Consider the following 12,385-nt stretch of genomic DNA (forward strand, 5'->3'; position numbering starts at 1 on the left):
CTTGTGTACTGCACGACCTTTGAAAATACTGCGTCACCTGCCGTCAGCGCCTGCAGTTGTTCTACCGAGACCGGCCCCTCCTGGACACATGCGAGTGCCAGAACGTAGTAAGGTGGTTTCCCTTCCATGGTTGGCGCCAAAGTTTCTTGTGGCAACCTACTAAGCGCGTCCGAGTTCAGGAGCTTCTTGCCTGGCGAATACTGTAACTTGTAGCGAAATCCTCCCAAATACAGCGCCGAGCGCTGTATGCGAGCAGCAGCCAGAGGCGTAGTGGGCCGATGCGGTCTCGATCAGCAGGCCCAGGAGCGGCTGGTGATCTGTGACCAGGATGAATTCTCGGCCTAGAAGATAATCACCAAACTTCATTACTCCAAATACGAGGGCCAGTGCTTTACGTTCAAGTTGCGAATAATTTTTTTCTGCTTTCGACAATGTCCTTGAACGAAATCCAATAGGCTTGTTGACGTTCCCTTTCGTGTAAAAAGGACTGTGCCGATACCTTTTTGCGATGCGTCGCACTTTAGTTTCAGCGGTTGTGAAGGGTCGAAGTGAACCAACACACCTGCTTGCTGCAAACACCATTTTGCTTTATCGAACGCCGTTTGTTGCTCTTGTTCCCAGAGCCAATGTCTGTTCTTTTCCAACAGCCGGTACAGTGGAGCGAGCAGAGACGATATGTTCGGCAAAAATTTTGCGTAGAAAGTGATCATGCCAAGAAAAGAATGAAGCTCAGCTACATTTTTCGGGCTAGGGGCTTCTGTGATAGCTTGGACATTCTTCTCTATTGGGTGCAACCCTTGCTGATCGATTCGATGGCGGAGATATGTAACGGACGCTTGCCGAAATTTGCATTTGTCGAGGCGCAGTTTAACACCATTCTCGCGGAAACGCTGTAGAACGACTTTTAGCACGTCGTCACTTCCTGCTCTTTCGGACACCAAGACATCGTCCAGATAAGCTTGCGCGCCTGATAAGCCCTGTAGAACTGTTTCTATTCTGCGTTGAAAAATGGCTGGCGCAGAGGTAGTGCCGAAAGGCAATCTGTTGTAGCAGAAAATACCTTTATGCGTGTTAATCACGCATAACTGGCGCGATGCCTCATCGAGAGAGACTTGGTTATATGCGTCACGTAAATCTAGTGTGCCGAAATGGTTTCCACCGCTTAAGGGCACGAACATGTCTGATTACTGGCAATGGGTACTGCTCCAGCTCACATGCCGAATTTAAAGTGACTTTGAAGTCGCCGCAAATCCTAACGGTGCCGTCCCTCTTAAGGACGGGTACAATGGGCGTAGCCCACTCGGAATGCGGCACTGGTGACAATACGCCTAATACCACGAGCCTATCAAGCTCTTCAGAATCCTTGTGGCGTAGGGCGAAGGGAATAGATCGGGCTTTACAGAACTTGGGCGTGGCTCCCTCCTTCAGCTGTAGGTGTGCCGCGGGTCCTTTGATGAGGCCCAGATCCGAGCTGAAAACATCTGGAAACTCGGAAAACACGTCAGCAGTGATCTGCGTGGTGGTAGACGGCTGTGTGGCCAGCGGCTTGACTGAGAGGCTGAGGACGGGGGAGCCTGCGTTGCTCAGGAGGGAAATTAGGCCTCGACCACATAAGCTTGGACCGGGGCGATCTAGCACCACCAATGTGCATTCCAAAGTTGTACTGTCGTACGACACCGGCAAGAGGTGCTCTCCAAAAACTGAGAATTTTCCGAGGTAGCATGATACCTGCGTGCGTGAAGGCCGTAGCGAAGGCCAAGTGTTTTTGTGCTGCTCAAATAGCTGTCGGGACACGACGCAGACCGGGGAACCCATATCGATAATCATTGATATGTCCACATCTCCCCATGTGAAGGTGCATCGCATTGGGGGTTTCACATTTACCTCCCGCGTCGATTTTAGCGTCCAAATGTGCATGCTATCCTCTATGTCTTCATCTGTCTCCCCTTCCTGAACAGTCAGTACTCTGCCACGAAATCTCCGGGCTCCTTCTCGAGTTCAAGATCTTGCGCTTTCTTCGTTCCGGCATTGTACTGCTAGGTGACCACGTCGATCGCAGCGATAACAACGAGCATTACTCCAACGGCAGGCATTACTGTTGTGCTTTATATGCTGCCACAACGCCCACATTCGGCCAGTACCTCTTTCGTTGAGGCTGACGGCGCCTTAATTTTAAGCACCACCGACGTGTCTGCGGCCATTTTATTGGCGTCCTTATCTGCAGCTTCAGCCGACAGTGCCATCGTTTCAGCTTCCTCTACGGACAGATCTGTCTTTGTCAGGAGTTGTTTCTGCAGTGCACTCGATCTTATGCCGCACCAGGCACGTACCCAGGATTTTGTTTTGGAAGGGGGGGGGGCAACCCAAGGTAGCTTTTCTATGCAAATGAGGGGGGTACTTCTATTACAAATGTGAATAACGCCCACCACTTGCCATAAGAACGCGTAAACCCACAGAAGAGAAATGAAATAAGGTGTATTTTACACGTACGCCTGTGCGATACACCTCTCGTTTACTTGGCAAACTCGCGCAGAAAAGAAGCGCAGAAAGGACACTGCCAAGAACCAGTAAAAAAGCAAAGTGTAAAATAAAGATTACTGTAGTAGAATAGAACCTAAAAAGAACAACAGCTGGCAACAAAGACACACGGACCGCAAGGAGTTAGGTTACTCCGCCAGCCAATCACAGAAGCAAACAAAATCGTCGTCATGCGGCCATTTCAATAGGGAGTTTTAGAATAGGGGCCCCAATAGTTTGGGGCCCCAAAGAGCTTTGCGGGTGTTAGCGTTGGGGCACGTAGGAGTGAAGAGCTTTAGAATAGGGTTTTACGTTTGCGGATAGCGTCTTGCGCTGACAGCGCCAATACGGCGTCAAAGAAAAGCTATTATAAATAATTAAATAAAATATACCAATTTATGATAGGAATAATAATTTTGACATGCGTGTATTCGCGTTTAATTACAATTTAGAGGTTATTCTGTAAGCAGCAAAAAATTAGCTGCGCTTAGTTTTGAGCAAACCAACTTTACTAGCCTTCACCAGCCAAGCTTAGCCACGTTAGGCCTACGAGCCATAAAATCTACAATCGAATTCAAAATCAGCGGCGTCTAATGAGTCAATCTTCATAACACACGCTAGTTGAGAGAAAGCGATAACCGCAGTCACTTCTACTAGCTTGCGAACTTCACGCGTTACCGCGAATCGAACCGAATTTTGTGCTAGGTTAGAGCCGCCGCTTCGATGGGTGCCGCCATGTTTGCCGACGCAAAGCTTTTGGGGCCGCTATTTGGACTCCGCTAAATCGGTGAAATAGCGTTCCCAACGCAAAACCCAAACGGAGTTTGCGTCTTGCGCATGCGCAGTGGCTTCGACGCTATTTCTTCGGGGCTGCAAAACGTTTGGGGCCCCTATTCTAAAACTCTCTAATGTGGCGTTGTACTTGATACCTCCGGAGCGTCTTCTCTTCTTGAAGAGTCTTTTCATCGGCAGAAGTAATGATGCGTGCAAAAGACACGGACAAAATGTATGGAGTCTTCAAAAGTCCGCGGTGCGGTTCATTTCACTGCTCATGAAACTTCACTTCTTTATCTCATCAAACTTCACTGCCAACTGAACTTCACAACAAATAGTTGTAGCGAAGCCAAGCATGTTATTTCAATTTAATAAAGAATTAGGTATTCGCTATTATACCATATAGGCGAGGGTAAAGGCACAAAATTGCACGCTAATAATTTTATTTTTGTAGTTACCGCCTTTTTTGGGTATCAGAAAAAGTTTGAAGTACGAATTATTTACAGCCTCGCGGAGGAACAGTGGCTGGCGGTGATGAGGGCGTGGGCGGGGCTTCATTGCAGACTGAAGTTGTATCAGACTATATTAGCGCTTTTTGAATTAGCTCTGGAAGAATTATACAGTTCTTTTGGATCCCTCGTTTACTGCTGTAACAAGTGCCACAACCAACTCGTATTGTTATTAGGGAAGTTACGTAACGATGCGTGGCCGCCAGTCGCGTACGACCGCGTATGGCGCAGGAAACTGCGATTCTAGACCTACTGCGCCCACCGCGGAAGGTTATAAAAACACCTACATAAGCACAGCAGAGACGTGGTTACGTTAGGCGGCTCTAATGTAACTGTAGAAGCGTCATTCAGAACACACGGAATTGTCCTCCACTTCCGGCGGCGTTTTTTCTGTTCATTTTTAAATAAAGAGATGTTGATCCATAAATAGTTTCATAAACAATGGCTAAATTTGTTAATTTTCGCTTTTCCTTCCTGTTTGGCTGTTGTCTCGGCCCTCTCCCTTAGTATATCGCTTAGTATATAGATCGCTTAACTCCCTGAGAGTCTTGTTTCCAGTTGCCAATTTTGCATGAAAAGTGCTGTACACTTAGGCAAAAGCCAGACGAGTTAACGGGTGACAGTCATATTGCCTATAATTTTAAGGGTAACTGCAGGGTTTGATGATGGACGCTGTCTCGCATTATCTTATTTTCCACCTTATCTAACCCATATCACGGGTATATGGTTCCGAGGATCTGTCGGCGTCGCGGCAAGCCGTCACTCGAAGAAATAATGAAACAAAAAGAAAAGTTAAACACAGTTGCCATTTTCTCTGGCCGCAACTCTTTCCACGTGCATACAGACCAGCTGACCACGAACTGAATCCCTTTCCCGGTCCCTGGATCAGTGTAGATGAAGAAGGTTGAACTAACGAAGACAACGATGCGCGTGACCATTGAATAGACGGTGACAACTGAATGCATCTGGAGTTAATCGAGTGGGCACCGAATTGATGAGGAAACTGGCCTTCACATCCCAGGAGACGCAGACAACTACCGCCATCCAAAAGGAGTGAAAAAGGCAACAAAATATTGACCTCCGAATAGCTGTCACGTCTCAACATTGATTTGGCGGCGCTTTAGGAATGTGTGTGAGAAGTGATGGCGGGGGTTGGGGGGGGGGGTATGCGTCTTAATTTCTGGGGTGACGCGGCCCCCCCCTGGCCCCCTCTTGGGTACGTGCCTGTGCCGCACACAATTCTATCCCGTAGCATTCGGTCGAGCATGGTACCAAAATTGCAGTTGTCCGCAATTCGACGAATTTCAGTAATGAATTCTTGAACAGACTCACCGTCAAGCTGGCAGCGGTTGAAGAAGCGAAAGCTTTCGGTAATCTCATGGCGCTTGGGATAAAAAAAACTCGTCCAAGACTTTCACGACGTCTTCGTATTCCAAAGAATTCGGCTTCTTCGGCGCTACTCGTCCTGCTAATATTTGAACGGTGCGCGTGCTTAAAGCTGCCACCAAAAGTGCCCGTTTCTTTGCCGACTCCTTCACACCCGTTGCCTCAAAGTATGCCTCTGCCTTGATAACATAGGCTTTCCAGTTGTCTCTTTCGTCGTCGAAGTCGGGCAGTTGCTGGTGTGCCATCGTCGAGTCGTCGCCCCGTAGCGTAGCTGCCGTCCTGCGCTTCAAGGTTTTGCCAGGGTTTTTGCTTTCCGTTTCTCGTCGCCACTGTTACATCGTAGGTCGGACACTGCGCTTGACGCAGGCGAGGCAGACACATGCTGACAAGCTGGCAGAATGGGCGTTTATTTGCAGTGCACTTCAGAATATACAGACAGGTTAAGGAAGGAGGGGAAGGGAAACGAAGTAAGAAAACATAAGATAGGCAACCAGATTGGCACGTGTAGCTGTAGACTTCAACTGAAAAAGGATAAGAACACTGCAGTTATAACAGATGTCGTTAAATGTGAGAGCTTGCGGCGAAGTGATTGAGTGTGGCCGTAGTAGTTCTGCCTATGTAATGTTTTGCGGACTGCACTTGTGCCTGTGACCGATCATGTTGCCCAATAGCTTTGTGGAAAGCGACGTAGTTTGTGTGGATGTCATCGCAGTGTTTGCCAGCTCCCGGGTGGCCCCTGTACGTGCCAGTTATTGATGGCGTTGCCCAGTAGCTTTATGGAAGTTGATGTACCTTGTGTGGATTTCGTTGCCGCTTATCACTGCCTTACTTATAGGTGGTCACGTTGCCCTGCCCTTTGAAGCGCGTACGAGCGCGAGAAACGTCACCGATTTTTGTGTAAACAACGTGGACGTCTCGAAATGTTAGCTAGAAAATCAACCAGCAGCAAGCCAAGTCTGTGTTTTGTGGTTGTGCGAGCTTATGCTCATGCGAGCAGCAGAATGACAAAAGGTCCGTTACATAATGTCAGTTCCATAACATAAACTTTGCCGCAATACAGTCATGTTACGCGGTGAAGCATACGTAATGTATTGCGGTAAAGTATATGAAAAAGTAGGCAGGGACCACTGCGTTACTGGGGCGATTTTCTTGTATTATGGTCATGGCCGTGCGCGAACAAGGAAAAATCACGGTCGAAGCGCATGGCACAAACCTTGCCAATGCTTCAATTGGAAAAAGAAAGAAAACGAATTGGAGTGGGTGATGCCAAAAACAAAGCCTTGACTTTTGTATTATGAAAGCAGTTCCGAAAATAGCCAATCATATTCCAAGCTCCTGCATTATTTATGATTGTTTAAAGTATATGCATATATTGTGCACCAGCCTTAGCACCAATTCTAATGTACTTTATTGATGTAAGTTTAATAACACGTGGCATATATACAATTTGTGCCGTATGGTGTTGTACTGTTTATAAGCTGGTGCTTTTATGTGGTAATGTGTACATTGGCTGGAAGAGTTGATGCATCCTCCTTATAGAACTCATTGAAAGGTAAACCACCTGTCAAGCCATCATTGTTCTTGCAGTTGTACACCAGATTTCACAAACATGGGGACAGTTATGATATAGAAAGAGTAGCTGAGGCTTAACATATCCACATGCATGCACAGGAGTGCGGGAGTCGACCATCTATCTCTTTAACTCAGGTTGAATGTGCATACTTGAGTAACATGTAACACTTGTTGGGTGTCAGGTTTCTTGTATTGTTAGCCTAGTTTGTGTTTTTTCTCCCATTTGTAGGTTTTAGTGTGTGTTGCTGTGTATGTATATAATTGCTTCCAGAGTGGCTTTCTTGTTGCTAATAAATTAAGAGAAGGCAGCGTTCTTCGTTTTGTGCATCAGACAGCAAGTTAGCATGTTTCAAAGGATGTTGGATTTTGTTGCCATAAGCAACAAAAAGGCGTAAGCATATAGACTGCTTGCTGGAGGTACTCTTTATAGCATTAAGGATATTATCATGCTGATAACTCTGTGCACAATAATTAGAAAGAACACATCAGGTCCAACATGTCCTCTTGCCACCATGAAATCTTGTCAGATGCATAACACAGATCTTGGCCAGCCATTCTCATTTGTGGTCTCGACCTCCTACCACTGAGCAGACTGGTTCAAGAGACAAAACATGCAACTTTTATCTGATTAAATGTAGTGCATGTTGCACAAAATTAGATGTCAGGTGTTATTGTTGACACAGATACATATCTGTGAGCCTCATAAACTAATGTCACAAGAAAGAGAGTAATACCCATGAAATGCACTCTTGGTAAGATGGCAGGACCATTCTCTTGCAGAGTTAAATAACAACCATGCAGCAGTATCATGATATCAAGCTGAACAATAATTCACTCCAAGAATAGGTTTCTTCATGCAACATTGCACTGATAGTCTTGAAATACAATACCCATAGCTAACAGAAGGCCTTCCAAATTATGCGTGACAGGAGGGCATATTTTAGGAAGCAAGAATGAAGACGGAGCTGGTTAACTATGAAAGTTGTGAATGCAACTCTGCAGAAGTTAGAAAAATGAACCAAACGGAAAAGTTTAAAAGTAAGTGGTTTAGGGACAAAAGGTCGTTTTATTCCATGCCAGAAAAACAAGCAGAGTTTGAAATTCTTTCCACATACATACCTTCAAAGTGCATGTACAGGGTCTGTCCTGAGAGTAATGTCAGTAAGGCGATTAAAAATCATTTATTGAATTTGTTGTTACAAAAAATTTAAAAATCTTCAAAATACTCTCCTTTTGCGTCAGTACATCGGCTCCAGCGAGACTTCCAGCTCTCGAATGCGTTGCGGTAGTCCTCCTCCGGAATGGCCTTTAATGCTGTTCTGCTAGCTGCTTTAATCACGTCTGCTGTCCCAAAATGATTGCCTTTCAGGGGTGTTTTGAAGCATGGAAACAGAAAAAAGTCAGGGGGGAGCCAAGCCCGGGCTGTACGGGGGCTGGGGTATCGTTGGCCCCACTGCATTAACCAGGTAGTCGGTGACGATGAAGGCACTGTGGGCCAGCACATTATCGTGGTGCAACTTCCAGTTGTGTGCAATGTCCGGCCGGATATGTTGAACCCTGCACAATGAGCATGATCTTGATCTTTGATTTGCTCACCCTGGCTTTCTTCTGGGGAGGGGCAAGTGTGTGTGCCACTCAGATGATTGCCTTTTGGTCTCCAGGTCATATTCAAATACCCAAGTCTCGTCTTCTGTAATGACGTTGTTCAAAAATTTTCGCTCACGTTTGCACATGTTGAGATTTTCTTGGCATGTTTCAACGCGGCGTGACTTTTCGTTGTCAGTGAGCACTTTTTGAACCATTTTTGTGCACGCCTTCCGCATGCCGATATTGTTTGTAACAATTTCATGAACTTGAGTTTTCGAAACGTTTAACATGTCGGCCATTAAACGAACACTTAATCGTTGGTCTGAGTTCAACAGTTCTCTCGCTCGTGTCACATTGTCAGTCGTAGTGGTCGTGGATGGCCATCCAGCGCAGTCCTTGTCGTCGCCCTCTTTCCGGCCTTCCAAAAGGCCTTGTGCCACCGAAACACTTGCCGATATGACCAGGCATGTTCTTTATAAGCAGTCTTGAGCATAGTAACAGTTTCCGCAGCAGTATTGCCAAGTTTCACACAAAACTTGATCGCAAATCTTTGTTCTAATGAGCGCTGCATTTTCACTTGCACAAGAAAAAAAAACAGCTCACGGACGGGCCCATCCGACACTCTCCGATTTTCGGAGCACACTGACTGACGGACCGCTGCTTAGCTGGATTCCGTCACTACTAGTTTTAACCAGTTAGACCGCTCTGACATACAGTCACATCACAATAAATTTACTGACATTACTTTCAGGACAGACCCTGTATGTGGTGATAGACAAGCTTTTTAGATATAAATGTTGGGAACCTGGATGGAGGTGAGGGACATGTACAGTAAAAACAAGATGTATAAGGTCAAAAATTAATTCTTTTAGTCAAAAATTGGTCAGTGGTGTCTGGCTTCTCTTGTTCCCTGGCCCTGGATGGTGAATACAAAGATATATATATATATATATATATATATATATATATATATATATATATATATATATATATATATATATATATGATTTTGTACAATCAAGCATAGAATAATTGCCTTCTACCTGAGCTAACGTATGGGGCAGAAACTTGGAGGTTTCTTGGAGACAAAAAAGGGCATTGTGTTGTCATGTTGGAAAGCACTTTTCCGGAGGAGGGTGTGTCAGCCACTGACATCAATTTTAATGAAATTTATACCAATATAGCTGACATAAAATGTTGAGCTGTCACGAAGTTGAATCAGTTTGGTTTGACAACAGTCTCAAATGATGTTAAGGTGGAAAGAGGTTTTCTTTTATGCGCCTTCTTCAGTGCAAAACACACAAGCTTAGGGAATCCATTTCAGAAACATTGTGTCGGAATATGAATCATAGCTTCATGTTTCAGAATTTCTGTAGACACACCTTGACAGGCTGGGAATCAACGACCAATTCCTTGCTACCAGCTCTCAGACTGTTGTACACTTCCTGCAGGAGCATAATCTGGGAAAATGGGCAGGCTTTAGTATAGATGCAGAAGATTTGTACAATTCTTTGCCGCAGGTGCGTCTCTTGCAGTTTGTTAAGGACTTCATACACAAGCAAACAGGTTAGCTGGAATTTGCTGAAAGGTGTAAAATTCTTGTTGCAAACTTTCTGGAGCTTCTTGATTTCTATTTAGGGTCAATTTTGGTCTGGTGGGAAAGTAAAATATGTGTCCAGAATGCTGGCATCTGCATAGGTTCCGGTGTTGCACCAGTGCTCAGTAATATTTTAAGTTATGTTGACCAGAAGATAATCAAAACCTGAGTGGGCTTGCTCTTAAAATTTTCAGATACGTGGATGATTATTTGTTTTTCATGAGCAAATGATAACTTTCACAGAGCTGTCATCGAAGTACTGAAGTTATATAGAGAACAATAGCAAGGTTTCAACTTCACTTTAGAAGTTCCAGAAAAAAAATATGCTGCAACTTCTTATGTCACGCTTACTTTTATGTGGGATAACGTATGCTGGGGATATCAGTTGAGAATTTCTAAGCTCCTTCTTGATTATAGGTCTATCCATTCAAAACTTATTAAGTACAGTATTGCCACTCAGGCAATTAGAGATGCCCCAACCAAGAGCTATCCTCACCTTATCCTTGAAAGTGTAAGGAATCTGGTGACAAGGCTTAATGAGGCAGGTTATTCAGTTTCAGTGGTTTTTTTTATCTTGAAGCACGTTAATTAAGGAAAGGGAAGCTGAAAGGTTTTCCAGAAAAAATGAGTGAACATGTGTACATAATGGTTTTCAACCCTCCGAATTCGAATATCGTATCGAAATTGAGCGAAAGAAAGCGCAAATATATTTTATTTCGACGAAAAGTGCAGCAGCGGACACGCCCAGCTCGCGCGTCTCGTTTCCGCCTGTGATTGGTCGGGCGACCCGTGACGTCAACTTTAGCGACCGACCGCTGCCGCTCCACATGAAGCGCGGTGCCAGGTAGTTTGGTGCCGTAATGGAAAATTAAGAGGTAATAGAAAATTTAGAGAGACTGCGTTTTGCTGAAGAGTTCGGCGTTGCTCCCTACATGTACGAGCCGATTGCAAAGAGCCGGCCTCTCGAAGAAGCAAACGATGCTGGTGCGAGCAGTGCTTTCGACGAGAACGAAAGCGATGTCTTGGGATCTCCTCGTGTTGGAAATGCTCTTTGGTGAGTATGTTTTTTGCAAAGCGATCTAGTGATCTCGCCGATCTTTCGCCGATCTAGTGAGCTCGTTTCCGGTCAAACAACTGCAGTGTTGTGTTCCTGCATGCCTCCTCGTGGAACGTAAGCGGGGATGCGATCGTCGGCATTTGTGCGCTGTCCAAAGCTGTCGGCAACCTACAAAGACGGTTCAAACGCGTGAAAAGCTTCCCGGTTCATGCAGTACGTGTAGTGACCTTCATCTGTGCGCCATCCGCACACTACTCGTAACCGAAGTCGTAAAGGCGGCGAATTCCGTCGGCTACGTGAGACGGTCGGTTTCTCGCTGTGCGCGAGAGACGGGGGGAGCGTAGCGTCCTGGCGTGCGCCGGCTTTCCAGCACATGCAAACTCTACATTTGCACTGCGTTATGCTATACCTGCATGCAGGCTGTTTTACAACACACGTGCAAATAGAAAATTCGCGGCGCTTTGCGACGAAACCTGCGTCGAGGGCGGGAAATAAACATGCACCTTCCGTTCAGCGTGCTAACATAAAGGAGCTCGCAGTAAATCAAAATCCAGGTTTGGGCGAGTTCGTGTATTCATAAGGCCTTCCAACACCAGTTATCATCAGTCAGTCCGCACTCGTGCCGTCTTTGTTTTCGTTGCTCCGATCTTTTCGCGCTGCGTTTAGAAATCCTGCTAGTGGAAATTCTGGTGATAATCGTCGTCACGGAAGTGGTTGGAGCACAGCAGTGTTGTTCTTGAGGGCTTGGAATTCTTTCGCTTTACAGCAGCCTCCCACTTCCTTAAAAGCTTCTTGTCTTGTGGGAAGCAATGGAAGACAACATCGTCGCGGCCGCTGGTGTTCGTGCAACCGTAGGCTGCACAGAAAGATGGCATGATCGGCCCACCACATCAGTTGATGCTGCGCACGTTGACCACCACTCTACACACACAGACGCACCAACAAAGAAATGCAGGGTCGATCGAAGCAGATTACGACGGCACGCACGCAGAAACAAGCACGGTCAGGCACGGTCGCGCAGGCTGCGAAGGAGCAAAACACTAAAGTTGACGTCACAACACCGCGGTTTCCGGTCTCCGCTCGCATCGTCAGCGTCAGCAGCAGCGCGCGGCATTCGACGGGGGGCGGAGCTACAGCGCAATTTCAACCGACGATTACGTCGCTCCTATTTGAAAACAAAAACCCAAATTTGACCTACATGCTTTATAAGGTTCCCGCATCCGTATATGAGCGTCTTATTGAATTGGACAGACTCTTCAGCTTCCCTTTAAGGTGCGACCAGGGTGGAAGAAGCTTAAGGAGCAAGAGCGGAACAAAGTTGCCATTATCCCCTCTATTAATTGTCGCACAGGCAGAAAAAGGTGGCCTCTAAGTTCCAGGAGAGGA

General features: G+C 46.1%; 1 long non-coding RNA gene across 1 annotated transcript; it reads right to left on the bottom strand.

Moving 5' to 3' along the window:
* Nucleotides 1-245: 245 nt before the first annotated feature.
* Nucleotides 246-5,572, bottom strand: LOC135908439 (uncharacterized). The gene is made up of 2 exons (XR_010566331.1): nt 5,133-5,572; nt 246-341 (listed from the first exon to the last, which is right to left on the bottom strand). It is a non-coding gene; the product is annotated as an uncharacterized lncRNA (long non-coding RNA).
* Nucleotides 5,573-12,385: the final 6,813 nt, after the last annotated feature.

Source organism: Dermacentor albipictus, unplaced genomic scaffold (genome assembly GCF_038994185.2).
Source record: "Dermacentor albipictus isolate Rhodes 1998 colony unplaced genomic scaffold, USDA_Dalb.pri_finalv2 scaffold_30, whole genome shotgun sequence".
Classification (NCBI taxonomy): Eukaryota; Metazoa; Arthropoda; class Arachnida; order Ixodida; family Ixodidae; genus Dermacentor; species Dermacentor albipictus.